Here is a 12,735-nt window from a genome sequence, read left to right as displayed (position 1 = left end):
ACAGAGGCCAGCAACGGCCCCAGGAATGAGCATGCCCCGGCTGGCAAGGAGAGGCCAGCCGGCCAAGGAGGCCAGCATTCTGTGGTGGTCTCACAGGACTCTAGCTTTCCCCAGCCCGAGCTGACCCTCTCCTCTCCTCTGCACTCTGACTGGTCTGGTGCAGACTCATCCTGCTCTTCAGAGGTGCCCCACAGAAGCAAAAGAAGTGAGTTCTTTCAGGGCCTCAAATTGGGTTGAACCAAAAGGAGAAGGAAGGCTCTGAGAGAAGAGTCTGGATGTGGAGAGAGAAACAGTGGCTAGTGTGTCTAGGGTTCGGGGCCCCTTCAAAAAAAGCCCTACAGAGAGAGTGTCACCCTTCAGGGAGGTCATTTCTGCTCAGGTGACCTTCCTTCCTATAAGCAGACCTGCACAGCCTGCAGGTACTCCTTGCAGATACATTGCCTTTCCTGCCTTTGCTCACCAGTCCAGCAATGAGCCAGTACAAACTAAGGTGCAGGTGACCCTAAGGATATACTTTCCAAAGGGTACACTTTGTGGCACGGGTCTCTTAAGAGACTCACAGGACCAAGTCCTCAACTTCTGCAAGGGCTCTCTTGTCCAGGTGACCTGTCTGTAGACATGCTTATGGACGATGATGCTGGCTCTCCCTCCTGCCCCGTTACATGATGCCCTTCTTCCATTTCCTGCAAGAAAGGCACACCTCTTACCCATCCCAAACCTCATCATGGTGCATCGACTTAGGGGAGAATGTCTCGTGCAACAGAGGAACAATCTAAGTCCTGGTATCCATGTGGAGGAAAGGAGTGGCTCTGATGACTGGGCAAATCAACTAGCTTCTAATTTTCTGCTTTCATTCAGAGTGAAGGAGAATCAATCCTAGTTGTCAACTGAGAGGCTTTTAATGATCTGCCCATATGACTTTGGGCATATAACTCAAAAGAAGTTCACACAATTGAGTGACATTGCTATACAAAACCCCTTGCCTTTCTCTGTACTTACGTGAAGAAAGTTTCTGAGCTCAGCTCTTGCATCAATATTAAAAAACAAAACAACCAGAAATATGGCTGGGCAGAGTGGCTCATGCCTATAGTCCTAGCACTTTGGGAAGTCGAGACAGGAGGATTGCTTGAGGCCAGGAGTTCGAAATCAGCCTGAGCAACATAGCAAGATCCTGTTTCTACAAAAAACATATTAATAGAAAAAGTTAGGTCTGGTGGCATGCACCTGTAGTCCCAGCTACAGGGAGGATCACTTGAACACAGAAGTTTGAGGTTGCAGTGAGCTATGATGACACCACTGCACTGTAGCGCAGGTGACAGAGCAAGATCCCGTCTCAGAAAAAAAACAAAACCAAAAACATAAAAACCCTAAAAAACAGAAATGGAATTAATGCTGAACTCTGACCCTTCCTGGCAGTATGTAATATTCATCTATGGATATATGAACTAATTGGGGTGGGGAAAAAAGCTTCATCTCTTTAAAAGATGCATTTCCAATTAAATTTTATTTTTTATTCTTCCTTATTGTCTATTAAAATGTGTAAAACATTTGTTTTGATTAATTGTGTACTAATCATCATGGTACAAATCCAAACAAAACGTTCTTTAACATTTAGAGTCTATGGTCACAGAAAAATTTTAAAATGAATTCATTTTATATAGTTTTGTTGGATGGAAGTATGATAGGGTGATATATAAAAGACTTTCAATCATAAAAATACATTAGGCTGAAATTCTGTAGGGGAAGTATAATAGAATGGAAATACAAGTCCAAGGAGAAAAAAAAGATGAAATTTGTCCAACTTGTTCATGTATTTTTAAAAGGCATGATGGTGGTATTTAATCACTATAGTATTACATTTAGAAATGTTTTTCAGAGTATTTTAAAATGTCAATATTTGCAATACACCAGAAAGTAGTCTCTGTGTACTCATCTAAACTTATAAAAAATTTTTAAGTGTTTGTGGCTAAAAACATGCAAGGGGGTATGTAGATTTTCAAAACTCTTTTAGGAGTCTGCAGGAAAAATGTTTAGAGCACAGGATCATGGAGGGTCACTTTGCTGGCAAGGGAAATGTGCCTAGAACTGACGCAACATCAAGGGCTTCGGGGACCTGAGGGCACCCTCAAAGTTAGGGGCAAACTTTCACTGGTGCTGGGGGGATGGGAAAGGAGCCAAGGAGGTCCCCTTTCACCCTATCTATACTATCCTCCCGTCTTTCGTTTGTTTTCTTGTCTTATTGTCAGCACTCCTCTAAAATCCCATTCTCTTTATTCCAGGACAAGGGGAGTTCTGGTCTGTGGTTTTCCATCCTGCCTCAACCCTTCCTTTCTTCTGGGAAGCTCTCCCAGCCGGCAGTACTCCCACCCCACCGGGCGCTGGCTTCCCTCGCCCCAGTCCAACCCCGCTTTTGCGCAGCTTGGCACCCACTGCTTCCTGCCGTTGACCGTGACTTTGGGCCAGTCCTCACTCCCCAGCTGAATCCAGAGTTTTCTCGTCTGTTTGTCTCCTCGGCAGGAAGACGTGGGTAATCAGATTGAAGTGAGAAGAAGTTTGTAAAGCGCCTGGCACAGAGTTTGGCCTGCAGCCAGAACTGGGCACCGAGTGGCATTTAGCAAATGCTTGCTAATAGTGCTGTTAAATCGTGTGGCTTCCCAGCGTCTTCCTTCCTCTTTGCCCGGGGAACCAAGGAGAGTTCCCAAACCCCCAGGTCTCCTTTAAGGAACTTGCCAACTTGGGGTGCTGAAAACGCCCTCCCCTCCTCCTGCAGCTGCTGGGTCGGCTCCGAGCGCCCGCGCCCCGGAACTATGAGGTCATGCTCGGGTCATGTGACCGCTGCTTCATCTGTCAACTGTGATACAATTACTAAGACAGTCCGGGGCGTTTATGACATTCAAACCTGCTCTCGCCTCCTCCTCCCTTTCTTGTGCTCTGGCCCCTTTCACACCAAGGGACCGTCTTAAAAGTCTAGGAATCTGAAGGGTATGGCTCCACATGCTATGATTTAAGAAAGGAGGGGAGGGAGGGAGAAAAAAGTCTAAGATTGCACTTCTTGGTGCTGCAGTTTGGAAAGCATGTTTAAGCCACGTTCTTTAATCTGCCAGAGCAATTTGGCATAAGAGTCTTTTTAAATCGTCATACTCTTTAACCCATTAATTTCAGTTCTAGGATGCTTGCCTATGGAAACAATCCAAACCGTGGCAAAGATTTAGGTACACAAAGTTCACTGCTTTATTCTTGAACTAACAAAATATATAATGGGATTGAATAAATTAGGGTATAAAAGAACAATATAATATTAGGAAGTCATTAAAAATGGTGACTTTCAAGAATTTTTCATGACATGGAACATTATGAAAAACTGACAATGGCTGGTATTTGTTGAGCACTTACTATGTGCCAGATATTCTGCTAAATGCTTCTATAGATTGATTCTTGCAACCTTAAGAGATAGATACTATTATTCTTCCTCTTCTAAAAACTGGCCTAGAGAAGAAAATTGCTCGAAATTGACTAGCTAATAAAGTGTGAAAATTGAGGCTTAAACAGTTTATCCAAAGGGCTAAGTAAGTGGCAGAGGCTGGATCTAAACTAGGTTAATCTGAGTCTAGAGTCCAGCCTCTTAGCCCCCAAACTCTTAACTGCCTGCCACAATAGTAACTAGTAAGAAATCAGGATATATACACCATTAGGCCAGTGATGTATATATATGTGTATATACACCTATGTGTCCTTATACAGAGTATATGCAGAGAAAAAGAATGGAAAGACAGACTCTCACATTTTTACTACATCTTTAGTGGTGCAATTACCAGTGATTTAAATTTTCTTTTAAATTTTCCACAATGTGTGTATATTAATAATTAGACAACATGTTATATACAGATTGATTTTACTAAAAAAGCCATATGCTGATTACAACATTATTTGTTGTAATGAAAACTTGAAAGTAGCTCAAATGTCAATTACTACAGGATTAGTTAAGTAAATTATGATATATATATTAGCTGCAATAGTTTTCAGGCATTGAAAATGAAGATTACAAAGACCAAGTGATACCATTATGTGAAAAATCAAGGTACAAAATAGTAGACATATTATGCATAATTGTTTGAGCATATCACTGTGAAATCTGTAAGGAAAGAGAAAATGATAATGGTAGCAGGATGGTAAAATTATACCTGATTTGAAAAATATTTTTGAACTTCTTTAACAGTTTCTATTTCTTCTATAATAGTAAAACTACTTTCACTGAGTTGAGGTTCAGTATCGAAATTAGCATGGAACACACAGGAATCTCTTTTGCCTTTTAGAGTGCTTCCTGTTTGTCTCATTTCATCGCCAAAACAACCCAATGAAAGTAGGCATTTTGTCTTCCATTTTACCAGTAGGAAAGTTAAGGCATGGAGAAAGAGAGTGGGTTACTTGGAGTAAACTAGCAAATGAATAGGAACCCTGGACTAGAAAGAACCTTAGGCCTGCACGCTCCCAGCTCAGGGCTCTGCCCTACAAACTACACTGATTCCCTTACATACTAGGCTGCACACTGCACAGTGCTGCCTGGAGAATACAAACTGCTATTATTAAGACCCTAAATGCTGAGATCCAAGTATGGATTCCCTCCAGCGGGTGAGCCTGGAGGCAGGAAGCATGCCCTATTAATGCTCTTTGTCTTCAGAGAGGGAACACCTAAGGCCTAAAGCATTCTCCCACCCACCCTCCAAACTCCTCCACCCCCTCACCTCCCCCCCACACACAGCCACCCTTGTCCCCAAAAACAGTCTCCCTGGGAACATGCCCTGGCCTTGGTTGAAGACAGAGGCCAGTAGATTTGCAGTTTATTCTCCCCCACATCCTTTAAGGTACAACCCTGCCCCAGTAGGAGGAGCAGGGACCTGACAGGCCAAGAGGTCAAGGGTCAGTTACTGCTGGTGAAGCCAGCACTGGGGTTGCGGGGAGCAGGGTTGGGGATGAGAGTGGCAGCTGGAGAGCCCCAGGAGATTTGATCATCAGGCCCTCCCTGGTCTCTCACTTAACGGAGATGTGGCTTGCCAGGGTCATACAACAGCCAGAGAGAATTGAGCCCGATTCAAGGTCTAAAAGAATCAGTCAAAGGCCAGGCCATGATTCCACAGAGCCAGGCTCCATTCATTCAAGATAAACCCAGTGCCATCCTTGCTTTCCAGATCTTTCTGATTCTTATGGGGCCAGAGCGAATACCCCATCCCTCACGCTGACCCCCAGTCCTTTCATGGGGTTAGGTGAAGCCCACGGCTTAAGGTGGGAAAAACCTGGGAAATGACAGGCAAAGGGGAGGCCACCTTTCCAGGGATACAGACCCAGACTCCAAAGCACATGAAACAAACCAATGGGCTAAGAGTCCTGAAGATTCCAGTGCACAGTGGGGAAAGGTTCCAGAAGGCAGAAGGAGGCAGGAAGACATGGGACTTGAGCAGTCCAGAAATTTAAACGTGCTTTAGAGAGCTATGAGAAAACTGAAAGACTCCACAAGTGTGGTAATGGCACAAAAGGTTGAGAGGGGGAGCTAAGTCTAGGCTTACCAATCCTGCTGGCCGGTAAGTCCCTAGTAAGGAGAAAGGAAAGTGGGAGAAGTGGGAGTGCTGGCTAAGGTGATCTGCCGTCCCAAAAGCTTTCTACAAACAGTGGGTTTGTTTGTTCCCACCCTGGGGTGGAACCCATAGAATACCATGAGGTTAGCAGTTCGTGCTACTGAAGACAAGGGTGAAGTTAATGTTACTCTTTGTAAGAAAAAAGGATATATCATTGGCCCCCAGATGCTATTACAGAAAACTTTTTTTTGAAGTGTCACCTATGTAAAGACCTGTACATTGTTCTGAGCTGGCTGATGACTGGGCATTGGCTTTCCGATTTCCGTGCAGTTGGAGAGATTTTTTTTTGAGCAAGGAAGGAAAGGGGCAAGTGCTGTGTACCTCACAAAAATGGGCACATGGTAAAATAAGGCCATGTCCCTTCCGTGCTTGCCAGCTCCCAATGGCTGCCCATTGTGCCCATTGTGATAAATCCAAATTCCTTAAATGCCACCCACAAGCCCCTGAGGGTGAGATCTGGCTCTAGCCCTTCTCTCTCCCCTCCACCCACTTAGTGAAGCTCCACTGGTCTCCTTTTGCTGCTCAAACCAGCAGAGCTGTGTTTGCCTCGATGCCCTTGAGGTTCAAGTGTTGCTGTGGTCTGAATGTTTGCATCTCCGTGAAATTCATATGTTCAAACTCAATCCCCAGGGTGACAGTATTGAGAAGTGGGGCCTTTGGGAGATTAGTGCTCTTATAAATGACAGCCTGAGGGAACTTGTTTGCCCCTCCTGCCATGTGAGGACACAGAAGGTACCGGCTATGAGGAACAGGTCCTTACCAGATATCAAATTTGCTGGCACCTTGATCTTTAACTTCCCAGCCTCCAAATTGTGAGCAATACATTTCTGTTGTTTATAAATTGCTCAGTCTAGGGTATTTTGTTATAGCACCCTGAGCGGACCAAGGCAAATGTGATATGCCTGCTATTCCCTCTGCTTAGGATGCCCTTCCCGTCTCCCCAGTCCCCATCTGCCCCCTACTGTGTTTGTCCTTGGCTGCTTCTCATCCTTGAAGTGCAAGGGAGACCTAGGAAGAGGCCCTCCTTGAGCAGGGGCGGTGGAAGGCCTTGCTGCCCATAACCCTTCTCCTTAGCGCTTAGATCAACCCCAAACTATCTATTGTCCGCTTGTTTAGGGTCCCCTCATGAGCCCTGACCCCTCATGTGCCCCCCATCCATGTTAGAATGCTCCTTTGTGGAGGCTGAGGCCTTGGCTGTCCTGTTCACTGTGAGGGAAGCCCTGCCTGGCAGAGCACCTGACACTTGGTAACCACTCAGCAAATATTTGCGGAATGAATGAATAAAAAGTCTGCTGATTTGAACTTACCTGAGTGAAAATCCAGGGCTCAATTTCCAAAAAAGCAAAGACAAGAATCTTCAAACACTCCCCATCGTTCTCCTTCCACCAATTGAGCCTCAATCCATCTTGTTTCCCCTTCCCCCCACTGCCCCTTCCCTCTGTCCCTCCCTTCCTTTCCTTTCTTCTTTCGGAGGTTCACCAGCACCTGCTCTGAGCCAGCCTTGGGCTAGGTGCTGTGTGCTGGGCCCACCTTCCCACCCACTCTGCTCTCCACTGACCTCGTACAGGGGCCCCTCAAGTCACATCCCGCATGCAGTCACCCACAGGCACCCCTTCCGTGTGGGCCTTCATGGAGACTGAGCCCTGAGGTCAGAACACCCTGGGAAGGAGAAATGAAGGACTTTCCAAGGCCCTGGCTGTGGCTACGCCTTTCCTATCATATCTGTCCTGCTGGAAGCCAAAGTTCTTAAAAAACGTATACACTAAGTTTTTCATAAAATGAATGACAACCCAGCCTTGTCAGGCTTTTTGTTTGCAGCAACAGGAGACTTAGCTGATTATGACCCTAGACTGCTTCCTTGCTCCTCTGGGCTTCAGGTTCAAACAAACATTGGGCTCTCAAGGTCCCTTCTCATTCTAAACCTCCTGTGATTCCCAGCACATGAGTCCACTCAGGTTTGGTAGCAGCTGGGATGAGTCTAACATCACCTTCCACAGGTGCATCTCACAGTGCAGACAACAAGCTCAATCCCATCACTCCAGGGCGTGTGGGAGAGGACCCAAGCTGCTGGGCCAAGGTCAGCCAGGATGGATCCCCTATTGCTGCACCTGCAGAGGGAAGCCAGGTAACCTGCCTCCCAGTGAAAGGAATGCTGTCCTGTAGGACAAGGCCATGGGGGCGGGGGCACTGTGAGATTGTGCAGGAAAGCACGGGGTGCTGTGAAAGGACAGAACACAGGGAGGTAGGGGTGGGAGGAGAGACTAAGGTCCTTTCCCAGAGCTGTCAACGAGTGGGATTTCAGAGATCATGAATTGGAAGGAGTATAGGGATACACTGGCCAGAGCATAGGAAGGGGACAAAGACTTGAGCAATGTCCCTGGAGATCCCAGCAAAAGGCTACAGTTGCTCTCCAGAGGCATGAGGGGCTGGGAGGTGGAAGAGAGTGTTTGGGCCCTGGAATAGATCTGCTGACCCAGTTCTGGGGATCTTATGACCCTAGGGTCAGAAAGGAAGCCCTGCAGCATTTTCTGTTCTGCTCGTCTGGTCTCCCCACCTTCTCTGAGGTCCTGCCACTATAAGGACGGCCTTGCAAAAATAACAAGAAAATACCTAATCCCACCATTTCCCCAGTAACAGTTAAAGATCAATCCTATGAGTTCTCTCACTAACAGGGACCCTGCAGGAGTTCTGTTTTGCACAACTTCTGAAAAGAGCTGAATGGACAGAAAAGAGATGTAAACTCTCTCTTTCAAAATTGTTTTTTGAGAATCTGCTTTTACAGAGATCCTGAGTAAACAGCCGGAGAACGAGCTGCAGCCTCAACCATATCTCAGCTCAACCATATCTCGAGGACAGAGTCACATCTCCTGTGATAATCCCTTCTCCGTGGAAGGGCAGGAAACCAAGTCTTGGACTTTGACATCCTTGCAGTTTTTGTTATCTATCTGCTGCCGCTTTTGTTATCAATTGACAGCCATCACTATTTTTTTTCTCTTTGTCCCCCTTAAAATCAGAGAGCCACTGGGCCTCGCTGCTGGCACCCCCTTCTCTTTCTTTGGGATGCCACACCGTCTCCCTGCTCTCCCCCCCTTTCCTCTCTCGTTCACTCTCTCATTCTCTCTGTCTTTCTAAGATAAAATAAACCTTTTTACTTTTATGTATCTTAATCTCTGCATGAGAAATCTCTCTCCACCTGCGCCGTGAGCACCTACCAGCCTTTCCACACTAACAGCCACGTGGTCAAGGCATCCTCTCCATGGCCGGCTCTCCAGGCAGCTTGGGATCAGAAGGAAGTCTACACTCTTGCCCCACCGAGTTGTTACTCCTGCCTGCCTCCCGGCAAGTGAGGCAGGGCCCTGCTGTGTGTTCAGATTCCCCCAGCTCTCCCCCAGCAGTGTGAGGCTACAGCAGCCACACCCCACAGGCAAAGCCTCTGCAGCGCAGCAGACAGCTTCCCTGGCAGCTGGGGAGAAGTGCTAATGAGGAGGGAGGTGTGGGGAAGGGCTGTGCCTGCCCGCGTTGTAACAGTTTGCTCCTGTTGGCCCACGGGACCAAGGAGCTCACACAAGGAACATGTTTCTCGAGGGAGGATGTTAATGCTAATAAAGAATGCACGTAAGTTTGTACCAGTCAACTCACAGAAGGTGCCCAGTGCAAGCCTTTCTAAAGCAAAGACCCCTAGAGGGGTGCAGCGGTCTGAGCTCAACAGAATGGTGACAAGCAGCCCAACCCAGAGGTCACGTCTAGCCTTGGGGGCCACATAGACACAAAGGCTAAGACATACCTCTACCATGGCTAAGGCCCCCATGGAGGACACAGAGCAGGCCCAGCCTTTCTGCAGCCCCTGCCCTTGCAACCAAATCCAAAGCAAAAGCCCTTCTGTTTGTTTCCCAGGGAGGGAAGGGATGCAGTAAACCCTCTGGCACATCACGGAGGTAACCAATGACTGGATTGAAGAGAGGCAGGGACATATCCTGCCTGGAGTTCAGGTTGTTCCCATCCTGCAACCTTTCCCCAGGAACAGTAGAGAAGGGTTTTCTTATCTGGAAGGATCCCTGGAATACAGTGCAGACACCTGCCCCTGACCACCATCTCACAGGCTTGCCCCTCACTATGGCCTCATCTACGGGCCAGAAGAGGAGAGAGACCCTGGAGTCCTCCATCCAGGAACCAGAGCCGGGCCCGGAAGAATGCAACAGCCACCAGTGCTTATTCAGAAGCTACTGTGTGCACCCAATGTCAGGCACGCAGTCACAAGGCAGCAGCGGATGCAAAGAAGAATCAAGGCCGGGCGCGGTGGCTCACGCCTGTAATCCTAGCACTCTGGGAGGCCGAGGCGGGCGGATCGTTTGAGTTCAGGAGTTCGAGACCAGCCTGAGCAAGAGCGAGACCCCGTCTCTACTAAAAACAGAAAGAAATTATCTGGACAACTAAAAATATATAGAAAAAATTAGCCGGGCGTGGTGGTGCATGCCTGTAGTCCCAGCTACTCGGGAGGCTGAGACAGAAGGATCGCTTGATCCCAGGAGTTTGAGGTTGCTGTGAGCTAGGCTGACGCCACAGCACTCACTCTAGCCCGGGCAACAGAGTGAGACTCTGTCTTAAAAAAAAAAAAAAGAATCAAGACACAATCCCAGCCCATGGAGAGCTGTGTCTAAAAGATGAAACAAGTAGATAAAGTAGCTAACAGTAAATAAAGGCAGTGCATGAAGTCCCTGATGAGAGATGCAGTCCTTACAGCCAGGGACTATGGGAAGTCAGGGCTTGATTAGCCAGCAGGTTTTGTTTTGCTGAGGGGACATGGTGAGGGAGAAGATTGGAATCCACAGGGTTGAGAGGCTAAGGAGGAGAAGTTGGGGAGAAAGAGTATGTGGCATCTCCCAGAGATAGAATAGTTGGGAAAACACAGAGATGTTCATAATTTTTTTTCTTTTAATATATGATCCACCGGTTGTAAATAGAGATGTTTAAATGGGACATAGGGGAACATTTGCCCCTTGGATACCATGGAAAGTTCTCCTCGACTTCCCACAAAATCTTTGATAAAATGGCCAAATCATGGCCGTGAGTGGCCGTGATTTGGAGATGAATTAATGTGGAGGGCAGCCAGCAGATGAGGCCGGCTCAGAGGGCCAGAGCTGGGGTGGGCCAAGGGGGTCTGGACACTCCTGGGTGACAGCAGGAAATGGGGGCTGACTCCCTGGAAGTGGGGGGCTCAGTCAGTCAGGAAGCGGGTGCTTGCCTGGGCCTGGAATGATGGTTAGGAGAGAAGGGGGAAGGCTGTGAAGATAGAGGGACCCTTAGAAGAAAAAAATGTAAGATCGTGTGAAACTGTAATAAAGCCTCAAGCCCTGGACAAGTGAAGAAATGTTTTAGGGAGGAGGGTAGGGAGGAGGGGGTTGAGGGAACGTAAGTCACTGACTCCAGTCTCCCCAGGCCTGTGTGTCACGAATTTCACCTGATCATCATCTTTCACTGAGGCTGACAAGTGCACCCCCCGACCCCAACAGGTGTCCTGAGTTCAGTCTCCCCTCTGCTGATGTGTCCCCCACACATATCAACACTAGAATAATCTCTTTAAAAGTGCAGCTCCCATTGCCTCATGCACTCTTATGTAAGGTCCTTCACTGACCTCCTCATCACCCACCCGCCAGAATTAAGCCAAAACTCCAGAGCAGGGCATGGAGCACCCCAGTCATCTTTCCCAGATCATCCATAGTTCCTTCCCCCTCACCCCTCACACCCTATCCCACTGAACCTCACACAGTTCCTCTAGCACACCCTGCATTTGCTCACCACAGGGCCTTTGCACATGCTTCCTCCTTCTCCTGGGGTGCTTCCCCCAGCTGATTGCCAGCACCCAGGAAGCCTCCTGTGACCCTCCCTTCCAGTCACTGTCTTCCCATTTCCCACAGGATCTCGCACCAGCACTAGGCCGGCACTTGCCACACTGTCTCATTGCCACCTTAGTTAAAGGACAGGACCAGATTGTCATCTTCTTTGCAGCCCAACGCACAGCACAGGGTCTGGTTCATCACTGGCATTTAGAAAATGTTCACTGAATGACTGAATTTGAAACTCAAAATGGCTGGCATAGAAGGTACCCTTAGGGGAGTCTGTCCAGCTGACAAAGCCCCTTCTTTCTCTGGGAATTGCCCCAGTCACCAACTGGACCATAGGTGGACATCTGACCGAAGCTGGGCCAAATGGACTCCCTCTAGGAAAGTGGAATTGACTCCAGAGAAGGATGTTTGTTTCTGGAACTATATATCATGTATACTTTGGAATTGTGTGGCATGAGTACTGCCCCCTTTCAACTGGACAGTGGAGAAGGTCACTCCTTAAAGAAAGGGAAGTGACCATCCAGAGGATTTCAGATGGCTTTCTGAGTCCCAATCCCAGCCCTCTCCTGAGACCATGATGGACTCCTGCCCCTAGGTCCTGTGACACATCCCTGTTTATCAGTAGCCTGTCCCTTACTCTGTGAGTTTCGTGGGGTTTCTGTTCCTTACACCATCCTAGCCACACAGGACTGTGTGTGGCTTTGCCCTCGGCACAGTTGCTTGGGGTTTCTTTTCTTCAAAAAACTTTTATTTTAATAAATAAAGTATACTCAGGCATAGATTAGACTTTAAATTGCACAAACATACGCACAACCAGCTTTATATTAATAATTTGCAGAGCCCAGAGCAAAATGAAAATGTGAGATCCTTTGTTCAAAAAGAAGTACCGTTAAAGGCACTAAAATATAAAGCTTTTTCCTTTCCTCTGCAGACTCTCTCTTGACTTTTCATAGTGTTTATTTTCTATTTAATGCCTTCCTAAGTAAAGAAAAATTAAAATTTTGAATTATTAGCATGCATTCTGCCATTCGTTTTTCTATTGTGCAATGCCTATATGCAGAATCACCAGAATTACACCATCTGTGTTTCTTGGCTCCTCCCAGAAGGTACCTCAAGCTGAGCAGAAGACGTGAGCTGAAGTTCCCCTTGGCATTGAACTGTCCAAGGGAGTGCTGCACCAGGCACAAGGATAGAACTCACTTGCAGCCAAGTGTAGAGCTCCCAAGGATCCTGCCAGTTTGACAATGGTTGGGTTCCCCTTC

The sequence above is a fragment of the Propithecus coquereli genome, unplaced genomic scaffold (assembly GCF_000956105.1).
Source record: "Propithecus coquereli isolate 6110/MARCELLA unplaced genomic scaffold, Pcoq_1.0 Scaffold43, whole genome shotgun sequence".
In the NCBI taxonomy this organism is placed as follows: Eukaryota; Metazoa; Chordata; class Mammalia; order Primates; family Indriidae; genus Propithecus; species Propithecus coquereli.
Note: the sequence above shows the minus strand (reverse complement) of the source record.